Here is a 24489-nt window from a genome sequence, read left to right on the forward strand (position 1 = left end):
AGTGAATATAGTTAATGTCACTGAACTGTACACTTAAAAATGGTTAAGATGAGTAAATTTTGTGATTATATTGCTTTTTTAAAAAAGAACTAAAAAGAAGGCAAAGAGGAAGGAGAAGAAGAAAAGAAAAAGGCAAAGAAGGATGAAAGGAGGAGACAGAAGAAGAACAGCAAGAGAACAACCACAACTGGTATACCTATTTGGAGAAAGCTGAAAATTCTTCCCCTATAAAAGGATCAACAGGGCGCCTGGGTGGCTCAGTGGGTTAAGCCGTTGCCTTCGCTCAGGTCATGATCTCAGGGTCCTGGGATCGAGTCCCGCATTGGGCTCTCTGCTCAGCAGGGAGCCTGCTTCCCTCTCTCTCTGCCTGCCTCTCCGTCTACTTGTGATTTCTCTCTGTCAAATAAATAAATATAATCTTAAAAAAAAAAAAAAGGATCAACAAAGGCTCAATGAATGTCATACTTACATTTTTCTCTCCCACCACCCCCAACATGCATGCGTGTGTGCGTGTGCGCGCGTGCGTGTGCGCGCACACACACACACACACACCCCACTCACATTTCATATTATTCAGATAGATAGATAATTTTTCTGACTTTGAACCCAACCTAGCAATTCTATCTTCCAAAAAACTAAAAGAAAAATAGGATTAATCATAAAAAGATTAAAAACTCCTGCTTAGAAGGGACCAAATCATTTTCACTGTGGGTAAATAAAACTCCATATATACATAGTAATTCTACAAAAAAAAACAAGGAAAGAGTCGGGTTTGTGAGGAAAGAAACATAGGTTGCTAGGGGCAAAAAACAGTAGCCTCTCAACTGTCTCCCTAGGGCTTTAAAAATTCCAAGTATGGTGTATTTTTCAGACTGTTTCAGAAAGAACATGATATCTAAACAAGCTGGGTAAAAGCTATGCCCAGCCATTTCTGTGGCTATTTGTGGCTTGTTGTGACATTTCCCAATCCACTTACTGTTTCATGAATCAACCAAACCAGGCTGTTTGTTGGATTTTTCTAGAGAGCTCGCCCTATGTGCTTCATGTTTCCATTCACACCATAAGGGAAGACAAGTTCCTTTGATCCCTTTAGACCCAACCATCTCCAAAACACTGAGACCATGTGACTTTTCTCAGGGCCCTGGCATAATCGAGCTGTGAAGCCAGCACTCAGCCTGGTGTTCCATCTTACCAGAGCCATGCTAGAGACACCATGTCTGTGTGTGGTGGAAAGAGATCAAGCAAGGGCAACTTATTAGTGTAAATGTCCCACAGCTGGCAACCTTCTGGGATCTGTTTTTAGTTCTGCTTCCACTATCTCGGGAAGAAGAGGAAAAACCAGAAAGCCTTTCTTCATAACTGTATCATGAGGAGGAAAAAAAGTGATGCAAAGCCTCACTACAGATGAGAAGTTTGAGAATCAGAGGAAGAGGAGGAATGACAACTCAGGAAACCACTTGAGAGCCTGGATTCCAGCCTGGGTCATAACCAATATCAAATTCAAGCTCCATCACTCACCGGTTGTGTAATCTTGGGCAAGTTACGTATACTCTCTGTCTCAGTTTCTCACTAATAATACGTGTTTCCAGGACACTTGGTGGCTCAGTCAGTTAAACATCTGCTTTAGGTTCAGGTCATGATCCCAAAGTCCTGGGATCCTGAGATCTAGCTGCACAGTGGGCTCCCTGCTCAGCAGGGTGTCTGCTTCTCCCTCTCTCACTGTCCACCCTCCCCCACTCATGCTTGCTATCTCTCTCCCAAATAAATAAATAAATAAAATCTTTAAAAAATGACGATACATGTTTCCATTAAGTGGCTGTGAAGAAGAAGGTGCCGAACACAATTCCTAATACATAGAAAGAATCGACTATTATTAACTATTAGTATGAGCATTATGATCATTAACAGACTTCCATTATCTCCTAGCTCTCACAAAGCTTCTGTCCCAGTCAAGAGGTTCTCAGTGTGTCATACTCACAAGTAATCCCCCCAAATCTCAGCAGCTTACCACAAAAGCTGTTTCCTCACTCTTGCAATGTGACTATCACAGCCAGCTCTGGCTCTCCTCTCCCTCATGTTCATTCTGCAGCCCAGGGGGATGAAGAAGCAGTGCTGGGACCACTGGTCAGTGTTGAGGCCAAGAGAAAAGAGAGTTGAGTGAAGTACAAACTGGGTTTTTAAAGCTTCTGCCCAGAAATGCCATCAGCCACTTGTACTCATGCTCTAGTGGCCAAAAGCAAGCCCCCAGGGAAGTATACACCTCCCCCTTGAAGGGAAGCAGAGTGACTGAACAGTAATAAATCCACCACGGTGGGGGTCCTGAGATCAAACCTCTAAGGCTCTTCCCACAGTGCCATTCTATCCTTCTGTAAATTAAACTTGATGAGATCAGGGTTCTGTAAAATTAAATTTGTGTCAATACACCATTTTTAAAAGACAGACGGTTGGGAATCTTGTTCTTTTTCTGGGTGCTAGTCTTCCCATAAAATGATATCACCTTCCTGTCATGCAAGAAGATGAAGCAATCCGAGGCAGCAAGAACACAAGTCTCTGCTCAAGACTTACTGCCCTCTTGGGTACCCTGCTGCTTGGTGAGCCCCACTTTCTTCACTTCTCTGGCTGATGGGTGGTATACTGTCTCAGGCAGATATGAAAGGGACATTCTTCCATTCAATTCATCTTGCCATGTCACCTTTCAGTAACTTGAGGTCCTTCCACAAAGAGAGACTGGCAAGACCATTAGCCCTATCCTTCAAGTTTCCACTCATAAATTAACCCCCAAAATAAACTGAGTCATAGTCTTGAACTCATATCATAGAACCGGAAAAGGTTAGCACTAACGAGTTCATCTTACTCAACTCAACATCTAATACAGAAACACTCCTTCAGATCACCAGTAGATTTGAATGCTTGAAAACTTTTCAGTGATCCAGCCTCAAATTGAATGCTTTCAGCAATGGGAAACTCATTACCTCAGAAACAAATGATTCCACTATTGGAATGTTACGACTTTTAGAATGATTCTCCTCTTGTTGAGCTAAAATATGGCTGGGCACAGATTTCAACTTTTTGTCCTCATTCTGCATCCCAGTAGAAAATTTAAAAAACTATAGTATCATCCCAAGTAAGACCTTCAAGTACTTGTAGAAGGTCTGTGGAGTCTTTTCTCGGTCCTCCCTCCTATTTCTCCCACTATTTATCCTATAACAGGGATTCCAGAACCTTCCAGACCTACTTTATCAATCTGGCTATAATACATCCAGGGAAAAACTCTGGGACTTTTTCATCAGAGGCAAATACACCCCTAAGCCACTGACAAGGAAGGGTTGAAATAGGGAAGTCAGGGAAACCCATAAAGTTTGAGAATATCGTTTATTGTCTTATTTGCATTCAACAAATAAAGAGTAATGATGTCCTTTCAGAAATACTTGGTGGTTGAGAAGGGAGGAGGAGAAAGACTGAATTTTACATTACATGTTCAGCAACTGAGTCTACGATATTAAAAAGAATGTGCTATTTGAGGTGATCTCATTACAAATTTTATTAGGAGGGCCTGCCTTTGAATGGTCTTCCAGAAATAGGCACAAAGAAGACAAAATAGTTTTTTTCCGGATACCCTAGGATGAGCAACCTGCAAAGGTGATCAGCAGCAAGTCCTGGAACGGAGAACTGATTTTCCATCCTGAACAGTGAAGCAAGCTATCATAAGAAATAGAACTTTCATTTGGAATGTCCACTGATCTTGTAAGCCACGAGTCACACAACAGAGAACAAGGACGAAGAGAATTAATTAGCCTTTCTTAAATTAAACCATGTTTTATCAAGGGTCTATGTCACCTTTCCTTTGCATACAGAGCTCCCTCCTCACTGGACAGCTTCCTGACATGCTTCCTCCCTCACTTCAGCCCTCAAATGTCACCTCACTGAAGCTGTCCCTGACTCCACTTAAAACAGCAACCCCTGCCAACAGAGCCTCCATCCTCCTTTCCTGCTTTTTTTTTCCACAGCACAAATCACCATCTAATATATTTCTCTCATTTTCTCCTTTATTACAGGTCTTCTCCTATTGTAACATGAGATCTAGAAGGGTGAGGATTTGTATTGTTTTCTTTATTGTCCTATCCCCAGTACCTAGAACAGAACCTGTAACTCAGCATAAAGTTTCTAGATTTTTTTAAGAAGACGTAAGAAGTATCTATTCCTCCAGGCCATATATTCTAGTAGAGTAAATGGTTGATAAAGCCAGTTAAGTGGGGTAATATGGGAGATGTGATGGCAAACAAAAGACCTGGTCAGAGAAGGTCTCTTGGGAGTGGTTTCATCTGAGCAATAGTGTGAGCAGTAAATGGGCCACTTGGATAGAGATGGTAGAAAAACATCCAAGTGGAACTTAAAGCATAATGCCCTAAAGACAGAACAAGCTGGCTTAAGAATGGAAAATGAAACAACTGTACACCAACAAACTGGACAACCTGAAAGAAATGGAAAAATTCTTATAGACTTGCAAATTGCCAAGACTGAATCAGGAAGAAATAAAAAATCTGAATAGACTAGTTCCTAGTAAGGAGACTTATTTAGTAACTAAAAATCTCCTAAAGAGAAAAGCCCAGGATGAGAAAGCTTCACTGGTGCATTTTATCAAATATTTAAAGAAGAATTAACACCTATCCTTCTCAAACTCTTCCAGAAAAAAGAGGGAATAATCCCAAACTAATTTTATGAAGCCCCATTATCCCAAGACTAAAACCAAAAAGAATACTAGACAAGAAAACTACAGACCAATATCTCTTATGAATATAGATGTAAAAATTCTCAATAAAACAGTAGCAAACTTTATTCAACAGCACATTAAGAGGATTATTGATCATGATCAAGTGGGATTTATCCCTGGCATGCAAGGAGAGTTCAACATATGCAAATCAATGTGATACATCACATTAACAGAAAGAAATAAAAGAACTGTAGGATTATTTCAGCTGACACAGAAAAAGCATTTGACAAAATTCAGCATCTATTCATGATAAAAACACTTAATAAATTAGGCATAGATAAAACATATATCAATATAATTAAGGCCAAACATAATAAGCCCATAACTAACTTCATACTCAAAAGTAAAAGATAAAAATCTTTTCCCCTGGGTGCCTGGGTGGCTCAGTGGCTTAAGCTGCTGCCTTCGGCTCAGGTCATGATCTCAGAGTCCTGGGATCTAGTCCCGCATCAGGCACTCTGCTCAGCAGGGAGCCCACTTCCTTCTCTCTCTGCCTGCCTCTCTGCCTACTTGTGATCTCTCTCTGTGTCAAATAAATAAATAAAATCTTTTTTAAAAAATTTAAAAAATAAAATCTTTTCCCCTAAGATCAGGAATAAACCAAAAATTCCCACTCTCACCACTTCTGTTAAACATGGTAATGGAAGTCCTAGCTAGAGCGATCAAAACAGCAGAAGCCATCAGAATTAGAAAGGAAAAGGGGGTAATTGTCTCTATTTGTAGATGGTGTGATTTTATATGTAGAAAATCCCATAGACTCAATCAAAAAACTGCTTGATCTAATTAATGGATTCAGTAAAGTTGAAGGATATAAAATTAACATACAAAAATTAGTAGTGTTACTGGGTATTTACACAAAAGATACGAATGATCCAAAGAGACACGTGCACCAGAATGTTTATAGCAACAGTTGTCCACAATAGCTAAACTATGGAAAGAACCTAGATGTCCATCAACAGATGAATGGATAAAGAAGATGTGATACATACACACACACACACACACACACACACACACACACACACACAATGGAATACTATGCAGCCATCAAAAAAACCAAAATCTTGCCATTTGCAACGACATGGATGGAACTAGAGAGTATTATGCTAAGTGAAATAAGCCAATCAGAAAAAGATAATTATCTGGGACGCCTGGGTGGCTCAGTTGGTTAAGCGGCTGCCTTCGGCTCAGGTCATGATCCCAGCGTCCTGGGATCGAGTCCCACATCGGGCTCCTTGCTTGGTGGGGAGCCTGCTTCTCCCTCTGCCTCTGCCTGCCACTCTGTCTGCCTGTGCTTTCTCTCGCTTCTCTATGACAAATAAATAAATAAAATCTTTAAAAAAAAAAAAAAAGAAAAAGATAATTATCATCTGATCTCTCTGATATGGGGAATCTGAGGGGCAGGGCAGGGGGTTGTGGGAGGTAAGAAGGGAAAAAATGAAACCAGATGGGTCCAGAGAGGAAGACAAACCATAAGAGACTCTTAATCTCAGGGAACAAACTGAGGGTTGCTGTGGTTTGCGGGGAGAGGGATAGGGTGGCAGAGTGATGGACATTGGGGAGGGTATGTGCTATGGTGAGTGTTGTGAATTGTATAAGACTGATGATTCATAGACCTGTACCCCTGAAGAAATAATATATATTAATAAAAATATTTTTAAAAATTAGTAGTGTTTCTAACAATAAATTTTCTGTTAAATTGATAAAGAAATTGATCCCATTTACAATTACATCAAAACTAAAATATATTTAAGAATAAATTTAACTAGGGAAGTACAAGATCTTTACACTGAAAACTACAAGATACCAATAAAATAAATTGAGGGGGGCACCGGGGTGGCTCAGTTGGTTAAGCATCTGACTCTTTGTTTCAGCTCAGGTCATGATCTCTAGACAAACAAGTAAACATTAAAAATAAATTTAAAAATTACCGACTGAAACTGGATCCATATCTTATATCACTCAAAAAAATTAACTCAAAGTAAAGATTTAATTGCAAGATTTAACTCCTGGAAAAACACATACGAACAAAGTTCTTGGATGTGGGTCTGGTAATGATTTTTGGGATATGACACCTAAAGCACAAGAAACCAAATCAAAAATAAATAAGTGGAATCAAAGCAAAGGAAACCATGAATAAGCTGAAAAGACAAACTATAGAATGGGAAAAAAATATTTTTAAACCATGTATCTGATAAGGAGTTATAATTTCATACAAGTCAGTATCAAAAAAACCAAATAACTCAATTTAAAAATGGAGAAAGAAGAGGAATAGACATTTCTACAAAGAAGATACATGAAAAACCAACAAGCACACAGAAAGATGCTCAACAGCACTGGTTGTGCTGTTAAAGCCAATTGTGGCAAATTAAAACCACAATGAGATACCACTCTTGTCAGTTAGAATGGCCATTACCAAAGAGGGAAGAGATAAGAAATGCCAGCATGGATGTGCACCGTTGGTGGGATTGTAAACTGGTATAGCCACCATGGAAACCAGTATCAAGGATTCCACCCCACCCCCGCCCCCGCCAACAAAAATTAAAATAGAACTAACATATGATCCAGCAATTCTGCTCTGGGAATACATCCAAAGGTAACAACAATAACAAAAAGATACCTGCACCCCAATGTTCATAGCAGCATTATTTACAATTGCCAAGACATGGAAACAACCTAAGTGTCCACTGATGGATGAATGCATAGAAAAGTTACGGTATATATCTACAGTGAGATAATCGAATCATAAAAAACGAGGAATTCCTACTATTTGTAACACTATGGATGGACTCTGAAGATATTATGCTAAGTGAAATGAGTCAGACAAATATTGTACCACCTCACTTATATACGAAATCACTTTTTTAAAAAGTCATCAAAAAAGAGATCAGACTTGTGGTTACCAGAGGTGAGGGCAGGAGGAAGAGAAATTGGAGAAAACTGGTCAAAAGGTACAAACTTTCAATTATAAGATAAATAAGTACTGGGGATATAATGTGCCATACGGCTACAGCTAACACTGTGGTATGATACATAGGAAAGTTGTTAAGACAGCAAACCCCAAGATTTCTCACCACAAAGAGAATATTTCTTTTCCTTTAGTCTTCTTTCTTTCCTTTTATTGTACCTATATGAGAAGATGGATGCAAGCTGAACCTATTGTGGTAAATCATTTACAATATATGTAAACCAAACCATCACGTTGTATGCCTTAAACTTATACAGTGATATATGTTAATTATTTCTCGATAAAACTGTAAAAATACATAAACCTAATTTAGCTTTCCTTAGGATGAAAAGATGGGCGGGGGAGAAAGACAAGAAAGTGATCCAAGGACCCTGGAGGGCTGTGATCTGGAGAAAGGGGGGGTAAATATGGGAAGATGGACAGGAGCCAAATCCTAGAAGGCTTTCTTTGCCTATCCCCATCAGTAAGCATAATGTGGGTGACCAAAGGAACATTTTGCACCTGCTTTGAACACTGTTTCTTAGGTCCTCTGAGCTCCTTATTACTCAGGCTTCTCAGCAGAAATGGACTCCTCCAAAAACCTGTGCACGCGCACACACACACACATACCCCAGCAACCATCTCAAACATTTTCTGTAGCTTTATGTCTTTGACAACATTCATCACCACATTTTCTTTTGTATATTTTCAGCCCCACTTCCTCTTCCAGAAGGCAAGCCCTCTGAGGGTAAACACATTTTCTGTCTTATTCCCCAGTATTCCTAATGTCTAGAACCATGCTTAGCACATGATAGGTGCTCAAAATTGCTTGACACATATCTTAAGTCATTGTACCTGGGAAGCAGACCTGAAACAGAGATTTGTGCTCTGAAGGTTTACCAGGAGTGGTCTTGGGAAAAACACGTGTAATCTGGTAAAAGGAGTAGAGTGGGCCAGAGGCAGCTGAGATAGAATGGCCCCGTCAGAGATGCTCCCAATGGATACACAGAAGGGCTCAGCCTTGTAGTTCCACACAGACCAGTCACTGCAAGCAGGCTGTCCCCAGGGAGCAGGTAGGAAATAATTTAAAGGAAGGCATCTCCCTTCAGCCAGAACAAGTCCTGCAGAAGCCCTGAGCTGTGATGCATCAGCAGCTCACACTCAGGGCAACTGGGGAATTGAGACCTTAGCTCTGAAAGGCAGTATTCAGGCAGCACATCTCAACACCTGCTGCAATAAATGAAGGAATGATGAATGAATGCATTCTTTAACTCCAGAACTTAAGTTAAAGCATCTCTAATCTAGTGTTCCAGGTCCTTTACAGTCTTATCAACCCTGACATTTGCCATTACCCCTCTACTCATCTCAGCAACATTGTATTATAACATAATACATACATATATAAAACATACATACATAACCTTAAAGATACTTCCATCCTAGATTTTAGAGGCGGAGGGGCAGAGGGAGAGACAGAATCTTAAGCAGCTCCTGCGCTGACATGGGGCTCAATCTCATGACCCTGAGATCATGACCTGAGCCAAAATCAAGAGTATGACATTTAACCAACTGAGCCACCCAGGCACCCCTTTACCCTAGATTTTGAAATCTGTTTTTATGTCACAAATAGTTCTAGCCCATTTCTGTTACGTATTTCATCATAGCTCTTGGAAATAAAGATATCTCTTTTATAGGCAAGTCACAAACATTCTCATGATGATTTTAGAGTCAGGAAATTGAACCTATTTAAGGTTTTATTTCCATCAACAGAGAAAGTCATATCAGAGCTAATGAATTCTTTACGTTTGTTTTGTTTGGTGCTTCCTTATTACCTGGTTATTTTCCTGCCTTTGGCCATAAGGAAATTCAAGTGATCCTCCAGTGCCTCTGCTTTGTCTTAGAAACTGGTTTGTAAAATTTTACAATGTTTTTTCTGATATGTGAAATTGTTGAAAGAAATAATGGTAGGGACGCCTGGGTGGCTCAGTTGGTTAAGCAGCTGCTTTCGGCTCAGGTCATGATCCCAGCGTCCTGGGATCGAGTCCCACATCGGGCTCCTTGCTCCGCAGGGAGCCTGCTTCTCCCTCTGACTCTGCCTTCCACTCTATCTGCCTGCGCTCGCTCTCACTGGCTCTCTCTCTTACAAATAAATAAATAAAATCTTTAAAAAAAAAAAAAAGAAAGAAAGAAAGAAAGAATGGTAATACTAAAGTGGGGCAAGTCATCTGCTGGAAAGTATGGCAGGTAAATAGAGAGGTAATAATAAAATGCTCATTTTACTAGAAATGTCCAGGTCTCACGGAGCTAGATCTGGGCAAAGAGCTTTGACTCATGTTTTAGAGAGTTGTTTCCAGGCCCATGCTTCATGCACTAATAGAAGAATTTAAGATTAAAGTGACCCAGTATAATAGCTCTTCTTCTCTTAAAACTTCCTTTTAAAAACACCAATATGGAGGGGAGGGGGGCAGGGAGAGGGTGGTGGGGTTATGGATTGGGGAGGGTATGTGCTATCATGAGTGCTGTGAAGTGTGTAAACCTGGCGATTCACAAACCTGTACCCCTGGAGATAATAATAAATTATATGTTAATAAACAAATAAAAAATTATTTTGTACACAATGGAATACTATGCAGCCATCAAAAGAAATGAAATCTTGCCATTTGTGACAACATGGATGGAACTAGAGCGTATCATGCTTAGTGAAATAAGTCAAGCAGAGAAAGACAACTATCATATGATCTCCCTGATATGAGGAAATGGTGATGCAACATGGGGGCTTAAGTGAGTAGGAGAAGAATAAATGAAACAAGATGGGATTGGGAGGGAGACAAACCATAAGTGACTCCTAATCTCACAAAACAAACTGAAGGTTGCTGGGGGGAGGGGGTTTGGGAGAAGGGGGTGGGGTTATGGACATTGGGGAGGGTATGTGCTTTGGTGAGTGCTGTGAAGTGTGTAAACCTGGTGATTCACAGACCTGTACCCCTGGGGATAAAAATATATGTTTATAAAAAATAAAAAATAAAAAATAATTATTTTGAAAAATTAAAAAATAAAATCAAAAATTAAAAAAATACCAATATGTAGCACAGTAGCTAGAAAACACAATGAATTATTTTCATGCTTAACTTGGGAAATCTGTCTCTCTGCCATACAAATCTGCCTGACATCCTCCTCCACCACAACCAGAAGATGCCCAGCAGTAGGTTTCTGACTGGATGGAGACTGATGTCATCCAAACATAGAACCAGGAAGATGAGAAACATCTGAGCAAGTTACAAATCAACAGGAAGAGGGCAGTCCTGAGTAAATGCCCTTACTATGGGGTTTGCTTTCCTGAACCATCTGGGCCACAGTACAAAAGTAGCCTGACCTGATCTTAAACATCAAAAAACTAACTATAAAATTGACCAGCTGAATTTGTCCATTGGTGCACCCCCTTCACAAAGCAGTATGGAGATTCCACAAAAAAATAATTAATAATAATAATAAAAACAGAACTACCCTATGATCTAGCAATTCCACTACTGGATTTATCTCCAACAAGGATGAAATTTCTATCTTGAAGAGACATCTATAGCCCTACATTCATTTCAGCATCATTTCCAACACCAAAACATGGAAACTACCTAAGTGTCCACTGACAGATGAATGGATAAAGTAGGATATATACACAATGAAACAGTATTCGGCCTTAAAAATCCTGCCACTTACAACAGCATGAATGAAACCTGAGGTCATTTTGCTATGTGAATAAGTCAGACAAAAGAAAAACACTGTATGATCTCACTTATATACAGAATCTAAGAAAAACAAAGTCATAGAAACAAAGAACAGGTGGGTGGTTGCCGGGGGAGGGGAAGAAATGAGTGAATACATCAAAGAGTACCAACTTCCAATTACAAAATAAGTAAGTTCTGGGGATATAATGTACAGCATTGTGACCACAGTTAACAATGCTGTATGGCACATGTAATTTGAAAGTTGCTGAGAGTAGATTTTAAAAGGTCTTGATAAGACACACACACAAATTTAACTATCAGAGGTGATAGATGTGTTAACTATCATTTAATGAGGTAACCATTTTGCAATATATACATAATAAAGTCACTATGTTGTAATCTTAAACTCACAATGTTATATCTCAATAAAGCTAGATAAGTGAATAATAGAGACCACCTTAAAATGACTAGGAAAAATGTAATCAATATTATGAAGTGTAGTGACTAGTGACAGAAGAGGAAATGGCTTACTTGTAGCATAAAGAATGTGTTTTTTGGCAAACCTATTTTTATTCCAAGGGTGGACATGCACACCAGCTGACCCGGGTCTCGACACAGCATCCTAACATTCTCAGACCAGCTTCCATCTCAACAGTGATCACCGCCATCATGTTCATCCATCAGTATGGCTGGATACCCACTGAACTGAACCACAATCATTATTAGCAGTTTGCTAAAGTTAGAGATAAGATAGAAAGAAAATGTGATGTGGGAAGGAGGAGGAAGAAATTTGGGGAGTTTTGAGGGGTTTGATGACACATAACTTCAAAGCAAAAAGCACTCAGTTCTGACCCCTCCATATATATGAAACTTCTTGCAGACAAGCTTCTTTAGAGAGATGAAGATGGTTACCACCTGCATCATATGTGTTTAAGGGCCCAGGAAAGCTCACTGCTCTCTAGAATACTTTTCCATTCATTGGATGACGTCAAAAGTACCATATTCTGGGCTTTGGGCCTTTGCGATGGTAGAAAAGAATGGAAGAATCAGGTAAGAGTGATTTTTTTTTTCCTCCCTCACAATTGTCTAGAACCCTTCCTGCCTCTCTTTGGCTATAAGCTGATTTTATGGGTGAATGTTGGCATGGGAAAGAAATCTTACTAATAAGCTGATACAATGTTCACATTCTGTGAGTTGAAGAATGGGGTGATGGACAGAGCCAGAGGGACCAGATGACATGCTCAGGTTATTTAAGGGGATAGACACAAAACTGGGTGTAGAGCGAGGGTCTCCTAACACTAGCCTAGAAATATCACCCCCATTGATCCTTCTGCAATGTTCTGATTCCATAGGACTGATTTCCTTAGATATGTGAGGGGACATACGATAGTACAACATCAAACTTAGTGCAGTATTTAAACGATTCTTAGTGGGATAAATCATGGAAGCTTAACCAGGTAGATGTTGGATGTGGTGTGGAAAAAAAAAACCATAGCACAATCTTATCTTTGAAAATTCTACATTTTTATGTATTACAAACTATAGGACAACTGGACAACATCTTCTCAGCTGATGACAGTATGGAGAATCCCAATTGTTTTTCTTAATAGGGATAAGGAAAATAAATGAACTGACTTCCTCTCTCCTCACCCAAGGACCTATTAGAATCTTCATGGTTGGGGCGGGGACAGGGGAGAGCATGTTGGAAGTAAGCATGGGTCCAAAACACTAGTCTAAAGCTTAGTTCTGTCTGATACAGCTAAGGCCATAGGTGGAATGGTTCTTAAAGTCTCACTTTACTTATTGAACAAAAGCTTAACCTCTATCTGTAACTGACTGCACATAAAATGTATATCAATAGAGAAAGACCAATGAAAAACTTTTTCCCCTGCTCAGAAAACAATCAAACACATTTCACTTTCCTAAGGAAGCTCCACAGCATCATTTAGCTTTGTGAAGGACTACAGTCATTTTATTAGGACCATTATAGAATAAAAGCAGAAGTTCTCAGGCGGACTTCAGGGTTTGTATTCTGACTCTTTCTCCTTACATCCTCCTTGCTCATTCTGCCCCAGTCCTGGTCATGGTCTTTCTATTGCTCAAACATTTCAAACTCCTACTTGTTCTCAAGTCTTTGCCTCTGAAGTTCCGTTTCCCTCGTCCCCAGATCTTTGAACGTCTGCATTGTCTCCTAAGCCAGATATTGGCTTATATATAACATTTCCTCAAAGAGGCCTTGCCTGACCAGCCAATCTAAAGTGGAATGCTCCAGTCATTTCTCTTTTTTACCTCAAAGATTTTAGCAGCGTGTGAAATATGTATTTATTAATGTGTTCATTGATTATCCTCCCAGTAAGCTTCATGAGGACATGGACTTGATTTCTATGTTCATTGCTATATTCCCAATCCCAGTATAGTACCAGGCCCACAGTAGCTACTTACTAAAAGTGATTGAATAACTGAATCACTAATTCAGTTGACATGGTAGTAACTCCCACTCCTTACTCATCCAGGGACACAAAATATGTAGTACAGACCATAGAGATCATATCAAATCATTTAATAATAAAGTTATAAGAGAAATCATCTACTCAGAGTCTTCTCTTTCAGGCTAACACACATTTGCCGAGCCCACTAAAACCCAATGGGTTGGGTAGTTCTATTATTCATTCCATTTTACAAATGAGAAAACTGAAGTAGGAGAGCTTAAGAAGCTCAAAGTTACACGCTCAGATGGTGAAGCCCAGATTTGAACCCAAGCAGTATAATTGCACTTAAAAACCATCTTTATTTTTAACTTTCTGAGGAACTTTCATCCTGCTGTCCACAGTGGCTGCAACAGTTTGCATTCTAGCAACAAGCACGAAGGTTCCTTTTCCTCCATATCCTCACCAACACTTATTGTCTTTTTGATTCTCACCATTCTGACAGATGCAAAGTAATATATCTCATTGTGGTTTTGGTTTGCATTTCCCTGATGATTAGTAATGTTGAGCATCTTTTCATGCATCTCTTGGCCATCTAAGGGTCTTCTTTGGAGAAATGACTGTCCATGTTCTCTGCCCACTTTTAATTGGATTATTGGGGGGGGTCGGGTGTTGAGTTTCATATATTTTAAATACTTGTCAGATATATCATTTGCAGATATCTCTTCCATTCAGTAGTTTGCCTTCTCATTTTGTTGATTGTTTCTTTTGCCGAGCAAAAGCTTTCTGTTTGGGTGTCAACTTAATGGTTTAATTTTGCTTTTGTTTACTTGCCTGAGGAGACATATCTAGAAAAATGTTTCTATAGTCAATATCAAAGAAATTACTGCCTACATTTTCTTCTAGGATTTTTATGGTTTCAGCTCTCATACTTAGGTCTTTAATCCGCTTTGAGTTTGTTTTTGTGTACGGTGTAAGAAAGTGGTCCAGTTTCATTGTTCGCATGTCACTGTTTTGTTTTCCCAGAGCCCTTTATAAGATAAATGGACAAAGAATAAGCTGAATAGATACACACACACACAACGGAGTATTTTTCAGCCATAAAAGAGAATGAAATCTTGCCATTTGCAACAACATGGATGGAGCTACAGAGTATAATGGTAAGTGAAATAAGTCAAAGAAAGACAAATACCATAGGATTTCACTCATATGTGGAAGAAAGAAAAGATGGGAAGAGAAGACAAGAAAGGAGAAAGAAAAAAGGAAGGAAGAGAGAGAAAAGGCAGACCAAAACCAAAACGAAACAAAACAAAACAGACTCTTAGAGAACAAACTGGTGGCTGCCAGAAGGGAGGTGGGTGGGAGAATGGGGAAAATGATCAAAGGAGTGAAGAGTACAGTTTTCACAATGAGCACTGCACGGTGTATAGAATTGCCAAATCATTCTATTGCACATCTGAAACTACCATCACATCGTATGTTAATTACACTTCAGTAAAAAGAACTGGCTCTTGCCATGCCCTCATGTGTGCTTCAGTTTCACATGAAACTGAAACCCTACTTCTAGCATCAACTGGAGCTTCCTTTGCTCTACTCTGAAGAGCAGCCTTTTTAGAAAATACTCTAACTGATTCTGGGGGACACCACTCCTTTCTACTCCTTAATGTCGTGAAAACTAATATCGCTTCTGGGCTGCCCCAAATCAGGGATCATCTGAGCTTTACCACAGAGTGCAAATATTTTTTAGACTTTGTTTGTCCCTGCTGCAGTTGCCTCATTTTGTAGTGATCTGCATCCCTGTGTCAACAAACTCCTTAGAAAGTAAGGAAGAAAACTTGCTGTTAAAACACAAGGAGAATAAAAAGCAAACAGAATCTAGCTTTTTTTCTGAACCTGAAGTTTCTGCTTTGATAATGCAAACGGAGCAATCAGTTTCAAAGTCCTCTGAAAAATGCTTGCAGGTAAAGGCCCTACACTCTTCCAAATTCCAAATCTTTCTTCAAGACCAGGTTATTCCCCTGCCTTATAGGGAAATTATCTTCAGAGCAGGAGAAGCAGTCAAGAGATAGGTCATTTGTTTCCTCTTCCTATTTAAAAGTCTGTTGCAATCCTGGTTGTGAAATATTTCTGAACCCAGATCTTCTACCAATCTTACAGAAATGCCAGGTTATGCCTGGGTGGCGCATTCATTAAGCTTCCCACTGGAGAAGTTAAGCTGTCTCAAAGTCCCTTCAGAGGGACTTACTCTTCTAAGTGCTGGACTGAAGGTCTGGGAGACTGGATTTTGTTTATGAGAGCAAATAAAAATAAAATTTCAGTCTCCTCCTAACAAATTTAAAGGAAATCCTTGAATCACATCTCATTCCCCTTTAAGCAGGCAGTCTGTGTGAAATGTTTTATTGTAAAACAAATCAATAAATGCCTTGAGGCAACCAAAGTAGTGTATATGCTTACAGAATTCCGTCTAGCCTTGAAATCTCCTTTTTTATATAGATATAATTATCTTTAAAAATCAAACAAAAAGAATCTCTGGTGTACTACCCAACATACCAACAAATCCAAAATAAGTAACTGGAGGGGTGGCCTAAATCTGATAGGTCACCGAATGAGAGAGTGGCTCAAATTCACTTCTAACCAGGATCGGTTTTGTTAACCCACAAACCCTGGTGAATCTGAATGGGAATCTCTTTTTAATTCGACAAGTCTAATGTACGTGACGTTCGGCTTGAGGATGGTTAAAGACTTTTGGATTCAGAGTTGTCTGTGCAAGTATTATCATCATATCCCTGCCCACAGATTTGTCTAGACAAACAGGACTTGTAGATTTGATCAGATGTAGAGAGAAGGGGTAGAAGGGAGAAAGGAAGAATAAAGGAAAGAGAATGGAAATAAATAGAAGAAAGATGATCTGTGCAACAATGGAATACTATGCAGCCATCAAAAGAAATGAAATCTTGCCATTTGCAACAACGTGGATGGAACTAGAGCGTATCATGCTTAGCGAAATAAGTCAAGCAGAGAAAGACAACTATCATATGATCTCCCTGATATGAGGAAGTGGTGATGCAACATGGAGGCTTAAGTGGGTAGAAGAATAAATGAAACAAGATGGGATTGGGAGGGAGACAAACCATAAGTGACTCTTAATCTCACAAAACAAACTGAGGGTTGCCGGGGGGAGGGGGTTGGGGAGAAGGGGGTGGGATTATGGACATTGGGGAGGGTATGTGATTTGGTGAGTGCTGTGAAGTGTGTAAACCTGGTGATTCACAGACCTGGGGATAAAAATATATGTATATAAAAAATATATGATTATAAAAAATAAAAAATTTAAAAAAATAAAATAAAATAAAAATAAAAATAAAAAAAAAAAAGATGATCTGTGCAATGGTTTGGGCTTAAGGATATAAGGAAACACAGACCATACACGTTAGAAGACTGTATGTACAGCCTTGTCTATTTCTTCTTCAAAGTAGTATTCAAATAGTTCTCAAGCTGTTTGGGATTGTCCTTGCATTTGCTAGTAGCTCAGAGCCTTGGCCACAGAAAGGTAGCTAAAAGCCTAGATAATTAATCCTATTCTCATTGCCTGAATGAAGTTATAAAGTCTTTTAGTCTAGATCCAGGGAAGTGTTACTACCATTAAAATGCAAACCAGTGTCTGCAAATTGGAGCCCCCAAAGCATTTAGTCCCATGTGATATGAATCCATTTTCTAGGGGGGATAAAGTTGCATGATCCATTAAGTTTCAAAATCTTGGGTTTCAACAAAATGCAAATCCAGTACATGACTCTTCATGAAGGAGACATTTCTGCCAAGTTTTCCAAATGTTTTTGGGTGGAGAATGTCCATTCTGTCCCATGAAATGCGTGTTAGGACCGATTAGTCTAGACCAGCTCCTACTTCACCTCTTTCACTGAACAAGCTCTATTCTTTTTCAGGCATAACCAAATGGTTACAAAATCAGAAAACATACTTCATTTTACTGAAAATTAGATGATTGGAAGAGAAGCAAAAGTCTATTTTTCAAATTACTTTAACATTTTGATAACCCCCGAAGTTCTAGGAGGAGCTGAAATCATCCACAATATGGCAGGAAAACCAGACCCCAAGAAGGAATCGTGGCATAACATCAGAATAAACTGAGGCTCCGATCTGACCTTACTGACTACTTACTACATGGCCTAGCCTAGGGCAAGGTCTGATCATCTCTGAGCTTCTAACTTTCCTCTTTGACAGGAACGTAATGATACAAATTTCACAACATTTTATGAGGTTTAAATGAAGTAGCACGTGGGAAAGCACCTTTCCTAGAGTTGGCCTCAGAACTAATATACCATTAAAGCAAGTTCTTTTCCCTTCTCAGCAAATATTCCACTCTTGAAGCCCTAAGTGAACACTGTAGGAAAACTGATGAAGTAAATAAACATTACCCTTTAGCCAAAAAAAAAAAAAAAAAAAAACCCTTGAGAAACACTCTTTGGCATTCTGATCTGGGTGGAGCAGATACATAGGTTTGATCCCACTCACAAATGATGAAGCTCCTAGGCTGTTCCTCCTGAGGCTTCCTTCTGGAAAGGCCTCCTGTCAAGAAATACAGAGATCAATCTCATCCCAAAGGTCAACATGTTTGTCACCTCCTGTCTAGACTCTTGCAATGCTCGCCCCCTGGACCTCCCACAGGGAGCTGTCCAGCGACAGCAGATGACCCAGACATGACAGCACGCCTGCTGGTTAGGTCAGCCCATGGCAAGCACAGCACACCCAGGCCAACTCTCAGCCTTGGCTTAGCTGTTCGACGTCAAGTCCAACTTATGATCCAGGCTCTTGAATTAAATCACTAGGCAGTGATGAGCCTGGCTTTCAGGAAGACCTTTCCATTCCATACAGCTCCCTGATCACGTGTTAGACATGGAGGTATTGGGACAGGGACAGATATCCCTTCATTCAGATCTGTTTTCAGTGCAAATAAGTGACCCCACGTGGGCTTCTGGTGAACAGTGGATGTGTACCAGAGCCAAGAGGAATTGGCATGCAGTTCTGCTTCCCCACACCAGAGACCAAGGTCCCTTCCCCAGACCAGAGACCAAGGTCCGGGACATCTCAAAGGATTAAAGAAGTAAACTGAGCACAGAAAAGTTAAAAAAAAAAAAAAAAAAGAGAGAGAGAGAGATCCAAAAGTAGCTAAAACTAGCATTCTTGCCCCCATTCCAGCTCTTTCCCCAGTTCATGGTCTTGAATTGCTTAGAATTCAAAATACATTCCCACAAATCCTACACTGAGACATTTTTCCAGTAGGGGGTGGTATCACAAACATTTTCAATCAGTTCCTCTTATGTCTAGTCTTCATTTAAAAAGACAATGGAGGGGCACCTGGGTGGCTCAGTGGGTTAAGCCTCTGCCTTCAGCTCAGGTCATGATCTCAGGGTCCTGGGATGGAGCCCAGCATTGGGCTCTCTGCTCAGCAGGGAGCCTGCTTCCTCCTCTCTCTCTGCCTGCCTCTCTGCCTACTTGTGACCTCTGCCAAATAAATAAAATCTTTAAAAAAATAAAATAAAAAGACACTGGATAAAAGCTCTGAGAAAGGACCATTATATAACAGAAGCCTGACCTATAGGAGATTCTCAGCTTAGGTACCCAGCCTTAGTCTGTGGGGGCAAAGTGGGTCTCTTGGAAAAGAAAGCTGGTCCTTTCCAGGATCCAGCCTCTATCAGCCTGACAGAGAATTAAACTAATTGACCATTGCGTGGACTTTAGAAATCAGGAGGCTGATCTTTTTATCACTTACACATTTGTCAGAAATATATTTACTTTTATTTAGATGCACGTGGCTGCAAGCAACAACAGCAACAGAAAACAAAGTAGGTGACAGGTAAGAAAGAGAACCCGCTAGAATTAGGAAGAGAAGATGAAGGAGCAGAACATCCTCTCCCTGAAAGCCAGGAGTAAGAGTATGTGAGGAGGGGAGCAGAGGGAGAATTCAGAACTCTATACCACATTACCGCAGTCTGCCACGGCGCTCTCAGTCAGCACGGCCAAATGAGAAAACATGGTGGACACCAGAGTTTATCCTCCAACCACTAACTGCATGGAATACCTGAGGCCATTTTAAGGAGTCTTTTGTAAATAAAAAGCTTCCTTAATTCAACAGCTTCTGACACTCCTTTCCTTGGTGGTTTTTCCTCTTCTTTTCATGAAACACCCTTCCTCAACTCAGGACCAGATGGAACATTATTCCACGGAACAATCTGTGGGACTAAGATTCCATCCAAATGTATGCAGTCTCTACAGGAACAGACAATTTTGCTTTGAGGTTAGTCCGGGCACACATTTTCCATGTCAGGATTATTCACAGGAACTTGCACAGTAGTGCCCAGGCTGCCTTCTGCCCTCTGGGTCCTCCCTGGATAAAACTCAAAAGGATTAAGAGGTTTCTCCATCGTTCTCTTTCCGAGCAGTCTGTCATTCATAGTGCATCACCCTCACTTTCCGAAAATGGCACAAAAATCCAGCCAGACTCTTCCAAGAAGGAATTATGTCACTCTTTAATCCTATACTGCCACTTACGTAACCCAAACAAGCTCTTTTCCCAGGGGAGAAGGAATGCACCTTCCTTCTCTTTAGAGGCCAGGAACAGGAATATGGGTCTCCTGGCTGGATTGTTCAATGGTATAATCACAGAAACAAACACAGTGACTTCTCGTTTTTTTCTGAATGAACATTTTGTACTGAATGACACCCTCTCAAAAGGACCTCTATGCTGTTGTCTATTCAACATTTCAACATTCCCTTCCCCTGTGGGTCTCATTGGTTTCTGACTGCTGGATCATTCTAAGGCAGAGCACCTGGACCACGGACATTGGGAGGAATGCAAGAGAAAAATAAAGAGTAACAAACAAGTTGGGCAATCATCTTAAGGGACCAAAAAGCAGGTCAGGCTACATGGGCAAGTACTAATTATATGCATACCATGTCTCAGTCCTAGACCTCTACCCTCACACTTCAATAAGCCTTTGGGGCATTAAGGAAGAAGCATCACTTCCTTCATAAGAAATTGGATTTTCATGAAATCCTTTACTTTTTCTCTTCATTTATTTGGCAGGGTGGTGGGGGGTATATCTTGGGTACAAGAATGATAAGATCTAAGTTCCCCACGTCACAGCACTCTAGAATTGCATGCAGACTGGGGGGAAAAAATCAATACCAAGAAAAAAAAATTGTTTCTCAAAGAATTCAAGATACAACTGAACCAAATTATCAACACTGAAGGGATGCCCAAACAAAAGTAAACAGATAGTAGGATTCTTCCCCAGGGAGAATGAAGCATGGAAGTATATTAAGAAGTCTTAAATAAATGGAAAAAGGGAAAGTTTACACCAAAGGGATCAATATCTATGCAGGATATACACTTAAGATAACTCTTGATGTTCTCTTTTGTAAGGCAAATTATTGTATTTTTAAAGATATTCACTCAATAAACATTTTTTAAATATCTGAAATATATAAAACCCACAAAAAATTAATGAATTATCCTTCCTAGCTACAGGAATTTGGTAAGTAGTTGAGGAGATTCGACAAAATATAAACTTAGATTGTAAAACTTAAACAGGTAGCTTTCCATCTGCTATCTAAAATAAATCTGGGAGTTACATAGAGGAAGCACTCATTCTTCTGCAATGCGAGAGAAAATGGAGGCAAACAGAAGCTAAATGATTTGCACCAAGATCATGCAAAAGTAATAAGATAAAACCCAGGTTCAAATGTAAGTCATCTGATACCAAATCTGTTACAATTCAAAGTAAAATATCACAAGGGCCAAAAGAGAGGGGTGTAGAGTCTTATTGGCATTCCCTCTTTGTGAGGAGATCAGAGAAGATTTCATGGAGGTATTTGAGCAGAGCTTTGGAAGAGGGAGTTTTGACAAACAAAGGGGACATCAAAAAAGCTATTAACTGAAGGGAATCATTTTAAAAGAGCAAAAGGTAAGGAAGCAGAAACTAGTGCACACTTAAGAAATGGTGAGCAGTCCAGTTTGGCTGGGGCACAGACTATGTAAGGGAGAGCACTGGAGACAAGGCTGGAAATTTGGGTTAGAATCAGGTCATGGAGCGCCTTGAATGTCTTGCTTGCAAAGGAATATGAACACTTTCGGCCAGCAAAGGAGAATTACTGAAGGTTTTTGAATAGAAAAATGATATAATCAGAATAGAGCTTATAAAAAGATTAATCTGGCAGGAAGATGTAGAATATTTTGGAAGAGGCTGAGGAGTTATGAGGCCAGGGCAATAATCCAGATAAGAAATAATAGGGGTCTGATCAACAATAGTGGGTGTAGATATAGAAAGAAAATAAGGGATAAATACGAGAAATGTTAAAAATATAGACTCAAAAGGACTCCTTAATTAGATGAGAAAATGCAAATGAAAGAAAGGGAGTTGGTCTGAGTAATGGTAAAGGTAACAATAATTATTGAAATAAAAAATAAGTAGAAAGAGCATGTTTACAAAGAAATGAGTTCAGATCTGGTCATGTCCAGTGTTCATCACAGATACTTGCCATGAAAATGTGTAGCTACAAAAGCAAAATGCCCTACCCTCCCTGTCACACACCTACCCCTGGACACACACCCAGAAACCATGGTGGTTTGATCAAGAACTTAATGGGTCCCTACAGATAAGTGGTCAGGTGTTTGTGCTAAACAACCATTGAGAAGTATGTGGTCAAATAAGAGACTCTTCAGTACAGGAAACAAAATGAAAGTTGCTGTAGAGGGGAGGTGGATGGGGAAAGGGATAACTGGGTGATGGATATCGGGGAGGGCACATGATGTGATAAGCACTGAGTGTTATATGCAACAGGAATCATGAAACTACCTCTGAAACTAATAATATACTACATGCTAATTAACTGATTTTAAATTTTTAAAAGTGGGGGGAGAAGTATGTGGTCAAAAGAGGAACCATCAGGGATCGAGCCCCGCATCAGGCTCTTTGCTCAGCGGGGAACCTGCTTTCCCACTCTCCCTCTGCCTGCCTCTCTGCGTACTCGTGATCTCTCTCTCTGTCAAATAAATAAATAATTAATATTTTTCCCTGTTTTTTTAAAATTAATTTATTTATTTTCAGCATAACAGTATTCATTATTTTTTCACCACACCCAGTGCTCCACGCAATCTGTGTGCCCTCTATAATACCCACCACTTGGTACCCCCAACCTCCCACCACCCCCTGCCACTTCAAACCCTCAGATTGTTTTTCAGAGTCCATAGTCTCTCATGGTTTACCTCCCCTTCCAATTTACCCCAACTCCCTTCTCCTCCCTAACTCCCCATGTCCTCCATGCTATTTGTTATGCTCCACAAATAAGTGAAACCATATGATAATTGACTCTCTCTGCTTGACTTATTTCACTCAGCATCATCTCTTCCAGTCCCGTTCATGTTTCTACAAAAGTTGGGTATTCGTCCTTTCTGATGGAGGCGTAATACTCCATAGTGTATATGGACCACATCTTCCTTATCCATTCGTCCATTGAAGGGCATCTTGGTTCTTTCCAGTTTGGTGACCATGGCCATTGCTGCTATAAACACTGGGGTACAGATGGACCTTCCTTTCACTACATCTGTATCTTTGGGGTAAATACCCAGTAGTGCAATAAAATTTTTTTAAAAAGTGAAACCATTACTCATTTCAAGCTAAGGCAGGTGTTAGGGGAATACTAGCCACCGTTAACAGAAAACTCCTCAAATCTCAGTGGTCTTGGACCTGACAATTTATTTTTCACTCCTCAGAATTTAGTTGCCACTGGCAGGGGAAAGGGATATTCCACACAGTCATTCAGAGACTTAGGAGTAACTCAGGATTATAGATGTTCTTTTGTCTTTAACACAGGTTTCCAAGGTCACCTTGCATTGACATCCAGCTGGCAGTGGGGGAACAAGAAAGAGAAAGGAGAATTTCATGAAAGGGTTTTATGACCCAAGCCTTAATACAGAATGCATCACTTTTACCCACATTTTTTTGGCCAGAACTCAACCATAGGGCTATAACTTAACATGTAAGGAAGTCTTGGAAATATGAAAATAACCATGAGCCCAAAGGATAAGGACATAAATGTGCTGAACAGATAGTCAGCCCCTGCTTCCAGGCCACAAAGTTGAAAGGTTAGGTGAGGGGGCTAACAGTAAATCAAAGAAAACACCGTTCTCTCTATTAAAAACATAAATTACAATTGCCATGTGGGAAGAACTTAACAAATCTTAACAAATTCTGGGGCAGTTGGCAAAAATGAATCTCCTCTTCCTTTTGAGTTTGGGTCTTCTAGCATCTAAGAATTAACCTTTCTTTTTAAAATCTGGGTGGGGTATATGTGTGTTTTCCAACAGTTAGATAGACTCAGAGGAAAAAGGCATACTTGCAACTCCCACCATTAAAGGACCCTCAGCAGAACATGAGGGTATGCTTCTACCCACCTTAGACTTTTCCAAAGGACTAGGAGTGGCCAAGTGCACACTGGTTCACCTTGTTCATGCCTTTTCCCACAATTTTTACTTTCCCTCATTATTATGGTATTTGTCCAGATTTGCTATTCTCAGACCTAAAAGAGGTACTTTTGGGAAACACT

General features: G+C 39.9%; 1 long non-coding RNA gene across 1 annotated transcript; it reads left to right on the forward strand.

Moving 5' to 3' along the window:
* Window positions 1–7328: 7328 nt before the first annotated feature.
* Window positions 7329–19962, forward strand: LOC131812069 (uncharacterized). The gene is made up of 4 exons (XR_009346264.1): window positions 7329–7367; window positions 12321–12490; window positions 14893–15026; window positions 19688–19962. It is a non-coding gene; the product is annotated as an uncharacterized LOC131812069 (long non-coding RNA).
* The last annotated feature ends 4527 nt before the right edge of the window (window positions 19963–24489 follow it).

The sequence above is a fragment of the Mustela lutreola genome, chromosome 12, assembly GCF_030435805.1.
Source record: "Mustela lutreola isolate mMusLut2 chromosome 12, mMusLut2.pri, whole genome shotgun sequence".
Classification (NCBI taxonomy): Eukaryota; Metazoa; Chordata; class Mammalia; order Carnivora; family Mustelidae; genus Mustela; species Mustela lutreola.